Here is a 10,883-nt window from a genome sequence, read left to right on the forward strand (position 1 = left end):
CTCGAGAGTTTTTTTGGATCCCATCATCCACATTACAAGTGTGGCACAGCACACCTGCACCGCGTAGCACGCAAAGGTGCGAAACATGCCAGACAGCGGGATGTGCGCCGACGGTGGCTTCAAGTAATCGACGTTCATGCCGGCCGTCGCGATGCCGGCCAATAACGCTGTGAGGCACGGTAGCTAGCTACCCATGACCTCGAAGCTGCCTGGAAAACACAATCAATTCATCAGAATAACAAGATGAACAAGTGCAGTCCTCATCAGAGGCAGTTTATCCTCATTCCAGACATGGATCCGCGTGACATCAAGAATCAAATAGCTGTTGGAATGGTCGTGAGTGCTCATCTAGACCCTATTTTCCCCATGAATGACCAAGTAGAGGTGAATTTTATCAGGAATGAAAGAAATTTTGATAGTCACAACGTCAGCTCTCCAAATAAAATTTTCTTCAGAGTTTCCTCCAAAGCTGCCCCCCAAGTTGCTATACGTTCGTTACAAATGATAGATACGGGTTTATTGACATTCGACACACAATAGAGGGGTGATACGTCTCCAACGTATCTATAATTTTTTATTGTTCCATGTTATATTATAGTCTGTTTTGGACATTATTGGGGTTTATTATACACTTTTATATTATTTTTGGGACTAACCTATTAACCGGAGGCCCAACCCAGAATTGTTGTTTTTTTGCCTATTTTAGAGTTTCGCAGAAAAAGAATATCAAACGGAGTCCAAACGGAATGAAACCTTCGGGAACATGATTTTCGGAATGAACGTGATCCAGAGGACTTGGACCCTACGCCAAGACATCAACCAGGAGGCCACGAGGTAGGGGGCGCCCTCCACCCTCGTGGGCCCCCTGTTGCTCCACCTACGTACTCCTTCCACCTATATATACCTACGTACCCCCAAACTACCAGATACGGAGCCAAAACCCTAATCCACCTCCGTAACTTTCTATATCCACGAGATCCCATCTTAGGGCCTTTTCCGGAGCTCTACCGGAGAGGGCATCGATCACGGAGGGCTTCTACATCAACACCATAGCCCATCCGATGAAGTGTGAGTAGTTTACCTCAGACCTTCGGGTCCATAGTTATTAGCTAGATGGCTTCTTCTCTCTTTTTGGATCTCAATACAAAGTTCTCCCCCTCTCTTGTGGAAATCAATTCGATGTAATCTTCTTTTGCGGTGTGTTTGTTGAGACCGGTGAATTGTGGGTTTATGATCAAGTTTATCTATGAACAATATTTGAATCTTCTCTGAATTCTTTTATGTATGATTGGTTATCTTTGCAAGTCTCTTTGAATTATCAGTTTGGTTTGGCCTACTAGATTGATCTTTCTAGCAATGGGAGAAGTGCTTAGCTTTGGGTTCAATCTTGCGGTGTCCTTTCCCAGTGACAGTAGGGGCAGCAAGGTACGTATTGTATTGTTGCCATCAAGTATAACAAGATGGGTTTTATATCATATTGCATGAGTTTGTCCCTCTACATCATGTCATCTTGCTTAAAGCGTTACTCTATTCTCTTGAACTTAATACTCTAGATGCATGCTGGATAGCGGTCGATGTGTGGAGTAATAGTAGTAGATGCAGGCAGGAGTCGGTCTACTTGTCTTGGACGTGATGCCTATATACATGATCATACCTAGATATTATCATAACTATGCTCGATTCTGTCAAATGGTCAACAGTAATTTGTCTACCCACCGTGAATACTTATGCTCTTGAGAGAAGCCACTAGTGAAACCTATGGCCCCCGGGTCTATTTTCCATCAAGGGGGTGTCTTGTATAGGTCAGATGTAGATGCTAGCAGAGTTGTAAATGTGCAGTTTTAAGTTTGTTCCTAAGTCACATAATTATACCCTGCCTTGGCTTCAAAATATTACTGAGAAACTGCTCATAAGTAACAGTTAAATAGTCCTTCTATCAACTGTATTTATAGTCGTTGGGACACCACTGTTGTACCTTTTATCAATTGTATTTATAGTCATTGGACATCACTGTTGGAGTAACAGTACCTGTGAGTAATCCTAACTCACATCTTTCCTTAGTTCAGTCAACATTATAATCACAATGTCATTCAGTTTTCATATATTCTACGGAGTACTTCTTTGCAAACTAAAATACAACCCTTTTGCACAGATTTGTCATGAATCCAAGCAGCCAACCTTTAATGAAGTTTTCATGGGAGATATCCAATCATCCGCAAGAATGTACTCCCTCCGTTCCAAAATAATTGTCTCAACTTTGTACTAGCTCTAATACAAAGTTGCACTAAGCTTGAGATACTTATTTTGGGACGGATGCGATTTTACATCTCCTCATCATCTTGGAACGCCTTAGCCGATTAGGCAGTCAGCATGTGTCAGCTATTGTTTGATGTTGTGCACACTGTTTCAAGCCCTTGGCCATTTCAACTGAATGAACTACTATTGTTTGATGCTGACCACTTCTTAGTTTTTGCGGTTTATTAGGCATTACAATCTATGTTTTGCTTCACTTTCCTTGTTACTGAGCTTGACAAGAGTGTCAATGTGGGTGGTGGTTTGTATGTGTTTAAGATGTTTGGTACAGTGTAGCTTCGTATTGGTTCTATTTTTCCAGCAATGACCTCTAAGTTTGCTCAATTGTATATTGTTGATTCTTCTCATGAGTCGCAACTTAGGTTAGATTTTTTACAACAAATAACTAAAGACAATAGAAGACACATCCAAAATAGCTTATACATAGACATAGACAAAATAAGTCACAAGCACAACCGATTATCAACATTCAACACCGTGATGATTTGGTTTCCCAATAAAACACACAACATATTAGACTACTCGAACACACCATACAACATGCATGCGCATACAGCTAGGACACCTAGCTAATCACCGGCCACACTAATCACAATTAGCTTAATCCTAGTTGCATTAGGATACAATTATTGCCAACACAAGAGCTAATTGTAGCAGAGAGTGATCCGATCTCCCACAGAGAAGATTGCGAACCCAACCGGTAGAATAACCGTGTCCCCAGCAATGAGAACCACCTTAGCCCACCCACCCATGCATGCAAAGGTGGAAACTCTTGCAAAGACAAAACTATCAAAAATGCATGTCAAGGAGAGGAAGGAGAGAAGATTGAACACTAGACCGGTGAAGAGCGCCCCTCGGCAGCACTTGACAGTTGACGGCGGAAGCTCCTTGAGAGTTTTCTTAGATCCCATCATCCACATTACAAGTGTGGCGTAGCAGACCTGCACCGCGCAGCATGCCAAGGTGGCGAAACATGCCAAACGACAGGACGTGCGCCGACGGTGGCTTCAAGTAATCGACCTTCATGCCGGTCGTCGCGATGTCGGCCAACAAGGCTGTGAGGCATAGTAGCTGGCTACCCACGACCCCGAAGCTGCCTGGAAAACACAATCAATTCGTCAGAATAACAAGATAAATAAGTGCAGTCCTCATGAGAGGTAGTTTATCCTCATCCCAGACACGGATCGGCCTAACATCAAGAATCAAATAGTTGTTGGAGTGGTCGTGAATGCTCATCTAGGCTCTACTTTCTCCATGAATGACCAAGTGGAGGTGAATTTTATCCGGAACTAAACAAATTTTGATAGTCACAACGTGAGCTCTTAAAATAAAATTTTCTCCAGAGTTTGCTCTGAAGCTCGGGGCAGCGCCCCCCCTGCCTACAACCTGTACTATACAACAGACAAATGTGGCCACATCCATGCGTGAGCCATCCCAGCGGTGCACAAAGCAAAATCAGCCCATACATCTTTTGGCATGAGACAAACCAGCCCATACACCTCTTTTTTAAGGAAGAACCTTCCAGGAGAGCCCACCACACCCATTCAGCAATAAACAAAACATGTTTAAACAGACCAAGCAAAGGAAGAATGAGATCGGATACATCCTAGAACACTTTCACGCACACGCATCGCCCCAACAGAGAAGGTAAAAAAGTTCAAAAAGCCCAGAAAAATAGAACCCTTACGGGCCTAGTCTTCTTAGTATACACCATCAAAGCTCTTGGTGGATACTTTTGGAACAAAAATTGGTGGATATTAAGCAACAGTTTTGGAGTTATTGACAATGAATGCTTTGGTTGCATATAGCTGCTGCATATGCCGTAAACAGACAATATCATGGAGCCAGCGCTACAATCCCCATCTGGAAAGTACAAGTGGAGCACAATGAGTTCTCAAAGAATTACCACCTTATTGCTAGTCCTCACGAGAGGCAGTTTGTCCCCATCCGCACGGATCCGCCTGACATCAAGAATCAAATAACTGTTGGAATGGCCGTAAGTGCTCATTTGGAGTCTATTTTCCCCACAAATGACAAAGTAGTGGTGAATTTTATCTGGAACAAAACTCATTTTGATAAGTCACAATGTTGCAGGTGTATCCTTCAGTTTTGAGTGACGATAACTCTAGGTCGTACATCTACACCATTGTAAGTCCATACTATGTATACAAACTTAAATAGTTTGATTGGTAATATAAAAGTGTTTAGACCACTACTTTAGTGATTTAAATGCTACTATTATACTTATTAGTTTACCGAGGGAGTACTAGCATAGTTATTTCTTATCCGGGCGAACTGCTAAAATGAAGGATTCCAACACATGCCTACAGAACGATGGCGATGTGAATTCGCACTGCTTGAATCATGACTGCGGGTTCATTCAGACAAACCACCAGTTTGCACATGGGACAAGAATACAAGATTCAGGGACATGATTCCAATCCAAGGTTGGCGGCGACCTCTACTTCGTCGCGGTTACGCTCTACAGGCAAACCGGGCCGGCGGTGTAGTGAGATTCAGGATTCGGTTGTGTGTGCAGCTGGCCGGCGTCAGGTTCAAAGTTTGGCTAGCAACTAAACCTATTTATACTAATGTTTGTTGTACTGCTGAATTTGTTTAGCTAGGAGTAAAGATCAGATTCCGCTACCTGTCCCCTGCGTCGCCTCTCTGGCGACACGGGCGGAAGCCAACAACTGCGCCGCCGGACTCCTTCCTCATCCCCTCCCTTCCCACCACCGTCACCGGAGGATGCCGCCGGGCTAAGCCCGTGTGGCGGACGGCGGTGGTGGGGGGCGCTTGTTGCCTGGATGTGGCGGCTCCCGGTGGGGGAGGCTCGGGCCCCTTGGCTGCTCTGCGTGATAGCGTTGTCTCGGTGGGTTTCCGCCGGCGTCTCTCCCCGGCGAGTCAGGTGTGGGTGGCGCCCCCCTTCTTCTCCGATGGATCTCGGCGTCCTCCTCGCATTCGACTTCGGGCTGGCTCCTGGCGGCTCTCTCAGCAATCCGGTGGCTGCAGCTCGTCAGATCTGCCGGCTGCGACCGGATCCGGCTCTTCCACGGTGGTGGGAGGCTGTGCCAGCTTGGTGCTTCGGGCTGGTGGTTATATGTGGTTGGGCAGTGCGGCTGGCGCTGCGGCTTCGTTCCTTTGGGCTCGGTAGCTGGCCCTAGCAGCTTTCGGGATGGTGTGGCAGTCCTCCCCCGGCTCCGGTGTTGCGAGGAGGGTCTGTGGCTGTGTGGTGGTGCAGCGTGAGGTGGGTGCCAAATCTGCTGGTTCTCGCAAGCTTCGAGGTTTGAGGTGGCCCTGTGTGGCGGTGGCGTGACCGCTGCGTCAGGTGTGTGCGGGTCAGCGGAGGTGTTGTCGGTCTTGGTCGACTGCATGGAGGTGATGGTCTGCGCTGCTTCAGGCGAAAGGCTTGCCGGTATTGTCGGCCGCCGCCGGCGGTGCCCGTGGGCGTCGCTATCCTTCTTGGAGGCGCCGTCGTGTTATGCGCAGCATCTACTTCTGGATCGAGCTCTTTAGGTGAAAGCCTAGACCCGGCTGGGTCAGGCAACGACGTCGTCCTTGCGGCGTTTCCTTCTTTGGGACGTTGCTTTGAAGACAGATGATCCCTCTTTGTGCTTCCCTTGGGCTGGACGCACACGGCATCACGGTTGGCTGGTGCCCAACCGGTGATGCGAGATGTTGGCGTTGCGACTCGTGCGGCAACGACGATGGTGGTGCGTGGAGCTGGGTCACGGCTCGTCCTTCTGATGTCGGCGGTCCGGTGCGCCTATGGGTGTGCCTATGTTTGCTTCTCGCTGTGACAAAGAAGTCAGAGCTGCTCATGGCGGGGCCCCTGCGGTAACAATGACTCAATGAGGGCGGTTTCAGCGGACGGTGCTCTCCGGAGGTTGCGATTGACTAGGTCGGTACGAGGCTTACAACTTTCTCCCATGAAGCGCATCAACAAAATTGGAGCTATCGGTCTTCGACATCTCGGCCGATTGTTTGGCTTTGGCCGATGAGGTCCTTGGGTGTCGTTCGTTCGGAGGGGTCTTGACGGGTCGTCAGCGCCAATGTCGGAGTCGCCTGCTCAGGGAGAGGTGACGATGATGACATTGCAATCAACCTCGACGGTGTCCTCTCCTCGGCGGTGTGTGTGGTTTTGTCGGTGCCAGGTCGGCCGATGTCCCCTTTGTGTGGGCGTGTTGTGACGGTTTTCGCCCGGGTTCCTATTAATTAACCGGATAATTCTCTTCTGCTTAATCAATGAAAATGACAAATCTTTTGCCTCGTTTCAAAAAAATAGCTAGCAACTAAACAAAGAGATTATGCTACTAGACAGTTAAAATGAAGAATTCCAAACATCTTGCCAGCAGTACAATAAACATCAGTATAAATATTTGAACCGATTGCAGTATTGTTTGTTAATTCGGTAGTTTATGTCCCCTGCAGCTGCACAAGACATGTACTGCACCATGAACATGAACACCACGTACGCAGGGAACGTGAAGGGGAACGAGAGGGTCCAACTGATGCCGCCAGTTGACACGGCAGAGATCCCTTGGGTCAGCCTTGGAAGCACCACCGAGAGGCGTAGAACCAACATCCAGAACGTCCTGAGGACCAACCGGTTGTGCCGCTAGCTGCGAAGATCATCTGCAACAGCTTCATGGAGATGGAACCTGACGCTCTAGCTCTGCTCCCGAACGCGCTACCGTTGGCCCACTTGTAGCGCCGACGTCGCGGTCGGCCGGACATTTACTGCCGGAAGACCTGAGCTGCCTCGCTTGGCTCGACGCGCAGGCCCCGGCTTCGTCGTCTACGTGGCCTTCGGGAGCTCCGGCGTCTTGGACGCGACACAGTTCCAGGAGCTTGCCGACGGGCTCGCGCTCTCCGGTCGACCGTTCCTGTGGGTCGTCCGGCCAAACTTCACCACCGGAGCCACCGAAGGTTGGTTCGACGCGTTCAAGCGCCGCGTCGAGGGCAAGGGTCTGGTCGCTGCAGCAGCGCGTGCTCTCACACCCCGTCGTCGCCTGCTTCGTGTCGCACTACGGGTGGAACTCGACCATGGAAGGCATGCTGCACGGCGTGCCGTTCCTGTGTTGGTCGTACTTCGCTGACCAGTTCTCCAACCAGAGCTACGTGTGCAACGTGTGGGGCACCGGCATCAAGCTTTGCCGAGACGAGCGAGGGGTTGTGGCGAACAAGGAGATCCATAGCAAGGTGGCGCGGCTGCTCGGCGACGAGGGGGTCCAGGCGAGGGCTGCCACGTGGAAGGACAGGGCGTGTGCGAGCATTGTAGAGGGAGGGTCCTCGCATCAGTGCCTTCTCAAGTTTGTGAATTTGCTAGAAGAGCAGGGATCCCATCCCAACACTGCGTGAATCACGACACCAGACATCGGACGGCTCCGAACATCTACGTCAACAAATATTAAAAAAAAACTCAAAACGGCTTAGATTTAGTTTTATTTTATATATAGTGAGGTGGTGAGCAAGGCATGATCTGCATCCGTGTTAGAATGATTTTTTTTCATGTTGGGAATTGCTACAAGAAGACTGTCCTATGGCATTTTGGTATTTTTGAGTTAATAGAGGTGTTCTTTATCAGAAAAAATGGCCTTGGATATATCAAAGTGGAATTTTATATTTTTCTCTAGAAGATCTTTATCATATTTTTGAGCGAAATTTTGTACAATTAACAGAGCATATGAATTAGCTATATATTGTGAAATTTTACCTCTCTAGGCAGCCGTTCGAAAGCGCAAGGGGACAAGCTTTTATGTTGCTGCTTGGTCTAACTCTAATTCCTTTAGAGAGTGACTACATGACTAACTACTGACCATGGCCGTAAGATCAAGATTTTTCTCATCGCCTTTACATCTAGCCCTAAAGTCTTCTAGGACGGTTTGTCGGAAGTGATTTAGAAATCTTTACGTCTCTCTCTCTCTCTCACTCACTCACTTTTTCTTTCGAGTTACTGTAAAACTTGTTGGTGGTTTTCAGTGAGAAGGCTCGTTGTTTCAAATATATATATGCCTCGTCTTACAAATGGCAAATTAAACAAATAAAAAGACAACAATATAGTTAACATTTCTGCTTTTTTTCTTTCAAAATGGCACTTATCATGCATTCATTAAGAATATAAGAGTTGACCAGCTAATTAAGAAAACCAAGCGAAAACTAGATTGCCCAGTTGATCATGGAAAACCGGGCGAAAACCATCACAACCGCTAAGCGGCACACACAAGATACCCCACGCACATCACTTCAAAAAGGGCCTCGTCGGACAATTTATGCCTCCCGCCGGCGGTGCCGCTAAACAGGTGGATCCCGGTTCTTGCCGGCAGGAGGGCTCCGTTTTTATATTTCCTTGAGTTCTGCTAAGGTTTATGTTATGTTCAGAAGGGCGAGATGACGGCGGCTCCTTTAGATGGAATAAGTTTTTCCCCGCCTAGCCACCATCTCGGTGGTGCGTCTAGCGTCTTCGGAGGGTGTGTGGATGTAGAATTATATTGAATAATTGTTGATGCAATATTGTGCCGGTACAAGAAGTATATATAAGAGCTAAGCCGCACCTGACCTAGCGTTATTACAAACCGAGTAGGAGTCATAATCCTAATACAAGTTGTATTCTAACATCCCCCCGCAGTGTCAACGGTAGGCTCGACGACGTTGAGACTGAAACGAATGTCTTGAAATGGAGTAGTCGTCAGGCCTTTAGTAAAGATATCAGCAAACTGAGCAGAAGTAGGCACGTGGAGAACGCGAACTTGACCGAGAGCCACCTTCTCTCGAACAAAATGAATGTCGATCTCACTATGCTTGGTGCGACGGTGTTGAATCGGATTCCCTGACATGTAGACAGCTGAAATATTATCACAGTAAATAATGGTAGCTTTCTCAATAGGACGGTGCAACTCCGACAGCAACTGGCGCAACCAAACCGTATCAGCAACCGCATGAGCCACAGTATGGTACTCAGGTTCAGCAGATGAGCGGGAGACCGTAACCTGCCTTTTTGAAGACCAAGAAACCAAATTGTTACCAAGAAAAACACAAAATCCGGATGTGGACCTACGAGTATCTGGACAACTAGCCCAGTCTGCATCAGAGTAAGTTGTCAAGGAGGTGGAAGAGGATTTGTTGATATGAAGGCCTAAGTCTAGTGTGCCTTTGAGATGCCAAAGAATACGTTTGACATGATTGTAGTGTGGAATATGAGGATCATGCATGTATAAACAAGCTTGTTAGACAACAAAAGAAATTTCAGGACGAGTGAGAGTGAGATACTGAAGTGCACCGATAAGACTACGATAAAGAGAAGGATCGGAGAAAGGATCACCGTCGGCAGAGAGTTTGGAACCTGTATAAACATGGGTACGGGAAGTTTGACAATCAAGCATACCAGCACGAGAAAGAAGATCCAGAGTGTACTGACGTTGAGACAAGAAAAGACCAGAGGAGTCACGGATAATAGCAATACCTAATAAGTGGTGAAGAAGACGTAAATCTGTCATAGAGAATTCGTGGCGAAGAAGAGAGATAATATGATCTAAAAATTGTTGTGAGGAAGCTGTGAGGATAATATTATCAACATATAAAAGAAGGTAAGCGGTGTTGTTGTTGTGATGAAAGGTGAAGAGTGAAGTGTCAGAACGGGAAGGGGTAAAACCGATGGTTTGAGCATAAGTAGGAAAGCGTTGGAACCAGGCACGTGGTGCTTGTTTAAGACCATAAAGAGATTTTTGAAGAAGACAAACACGATTAGGATAGGAGGAATGTTCGAAGCCAAGAGGTTGTTGACAATAGACTGTTTCTTGAAGAGAGCCATGAAAAAAAAGCATTTTTGACATCTAGTTGATGAATTGGCCAGGAAGAAGAGACGACGATGCTAAGGACAGTGCGAATAGTGCTGGGCTTGACAACTGGAGAGAAAGTCTCATCATAATCGATGTCGTGTTGCTGAGAGTAACCACGGCATACCCATCGAGCCTTATAACGTTCAAGACTCCCATCAGAATTAAATTTATGGCGAAAAACCCATTTGCCCGAAACGATATTTGTACTGGAAGGACGAGGAACTAACTGCCACGTGTTATTCTGCAGAAGTGCATCATATTCATCTTTCATAGTTGCGGCCCAATTAGGATTTAGGAGAGCTGATTTGTAAGATTTGGGTAGAGAGGAAGGAGATAGAGATGCATGAAGATTGAGACGATCTTTTGCAGGTAAATGAAACCCGGACTTGGCACGTGTGCGCATGGTATGATCGTTGGTCGGAGCTGGAACGCGAATAGCATGAGGAGGGGTGGGGGAATATGTGGTGGACGCGTCCGGTGCAGCAGAGGAAGCGGACGCGGGAGATGGCGGTGAATACTGGGGCGGCAGGAGGTCTGCCGCGATAGACTGTAATGGGTTTTCCTCTGCTGGAACAGAGGTGATGACAGAAGTGGTCGCGGCAGGATCCGCTACCGTGGTAGAGGATTCGGTTGGTTCCTCTGGATAGGTCGGTGGGTGAAAGAAGGGAAGATGATTATATGACGAGAGGGACTAGTGGGCGGCGTGGGTGAGTTGGGATCTAATTGTTGATG

General features: G+C 47.3%; 1 long non-coding RNA gene and 1 pseudogene across 1 annotated transcript; one reads left to right on the forward strand and one right to left on the reverse strand.

The window, feature by feature from the left end:
• Positions 1–2,773: 2,773 nt before the first annotated feature.
• Positions 2,774–5,619, reverse strand: LOC147972962 (uncharacterized). Its single transcript, XR_015602712.1, has 3 exons — positions 4,961–5,619; positions 4,223–4,274; positions 2,774–3,410 (listed from the first exon to the last, which is right to left on the reverse strand). It is a non-coding gene; the product is annotated as an uncharacterized LOC147972962 (long non-coding RNA).
• Positions 5,620–6,767: 1,148 nt separating this feature from the next.
• Positions 6,768–7,674, forward strand: LOC147972963 (UDP-glycosyltransferase 83A1 pseudogene; annotated as a pseudogene).
• The last annotated feature ends 3,209 nt before the right edge of the window (positions 7,675–10,883 follow it).

This window comes from Triticum urartu, chromosome 5A (assembly GCF_056163025.1).
Source record: "Triticum urartu cultivar PI428250 chromosome 5A, HENAU_Tu73, whole genome shotgun sequence".
NCBI classification, from domain to species: Eukaryota; Viridiplantae; Streptophyta; class Magnoliopsida; order Poales; family Poaceae; genus Triticum; species Triticum urartu.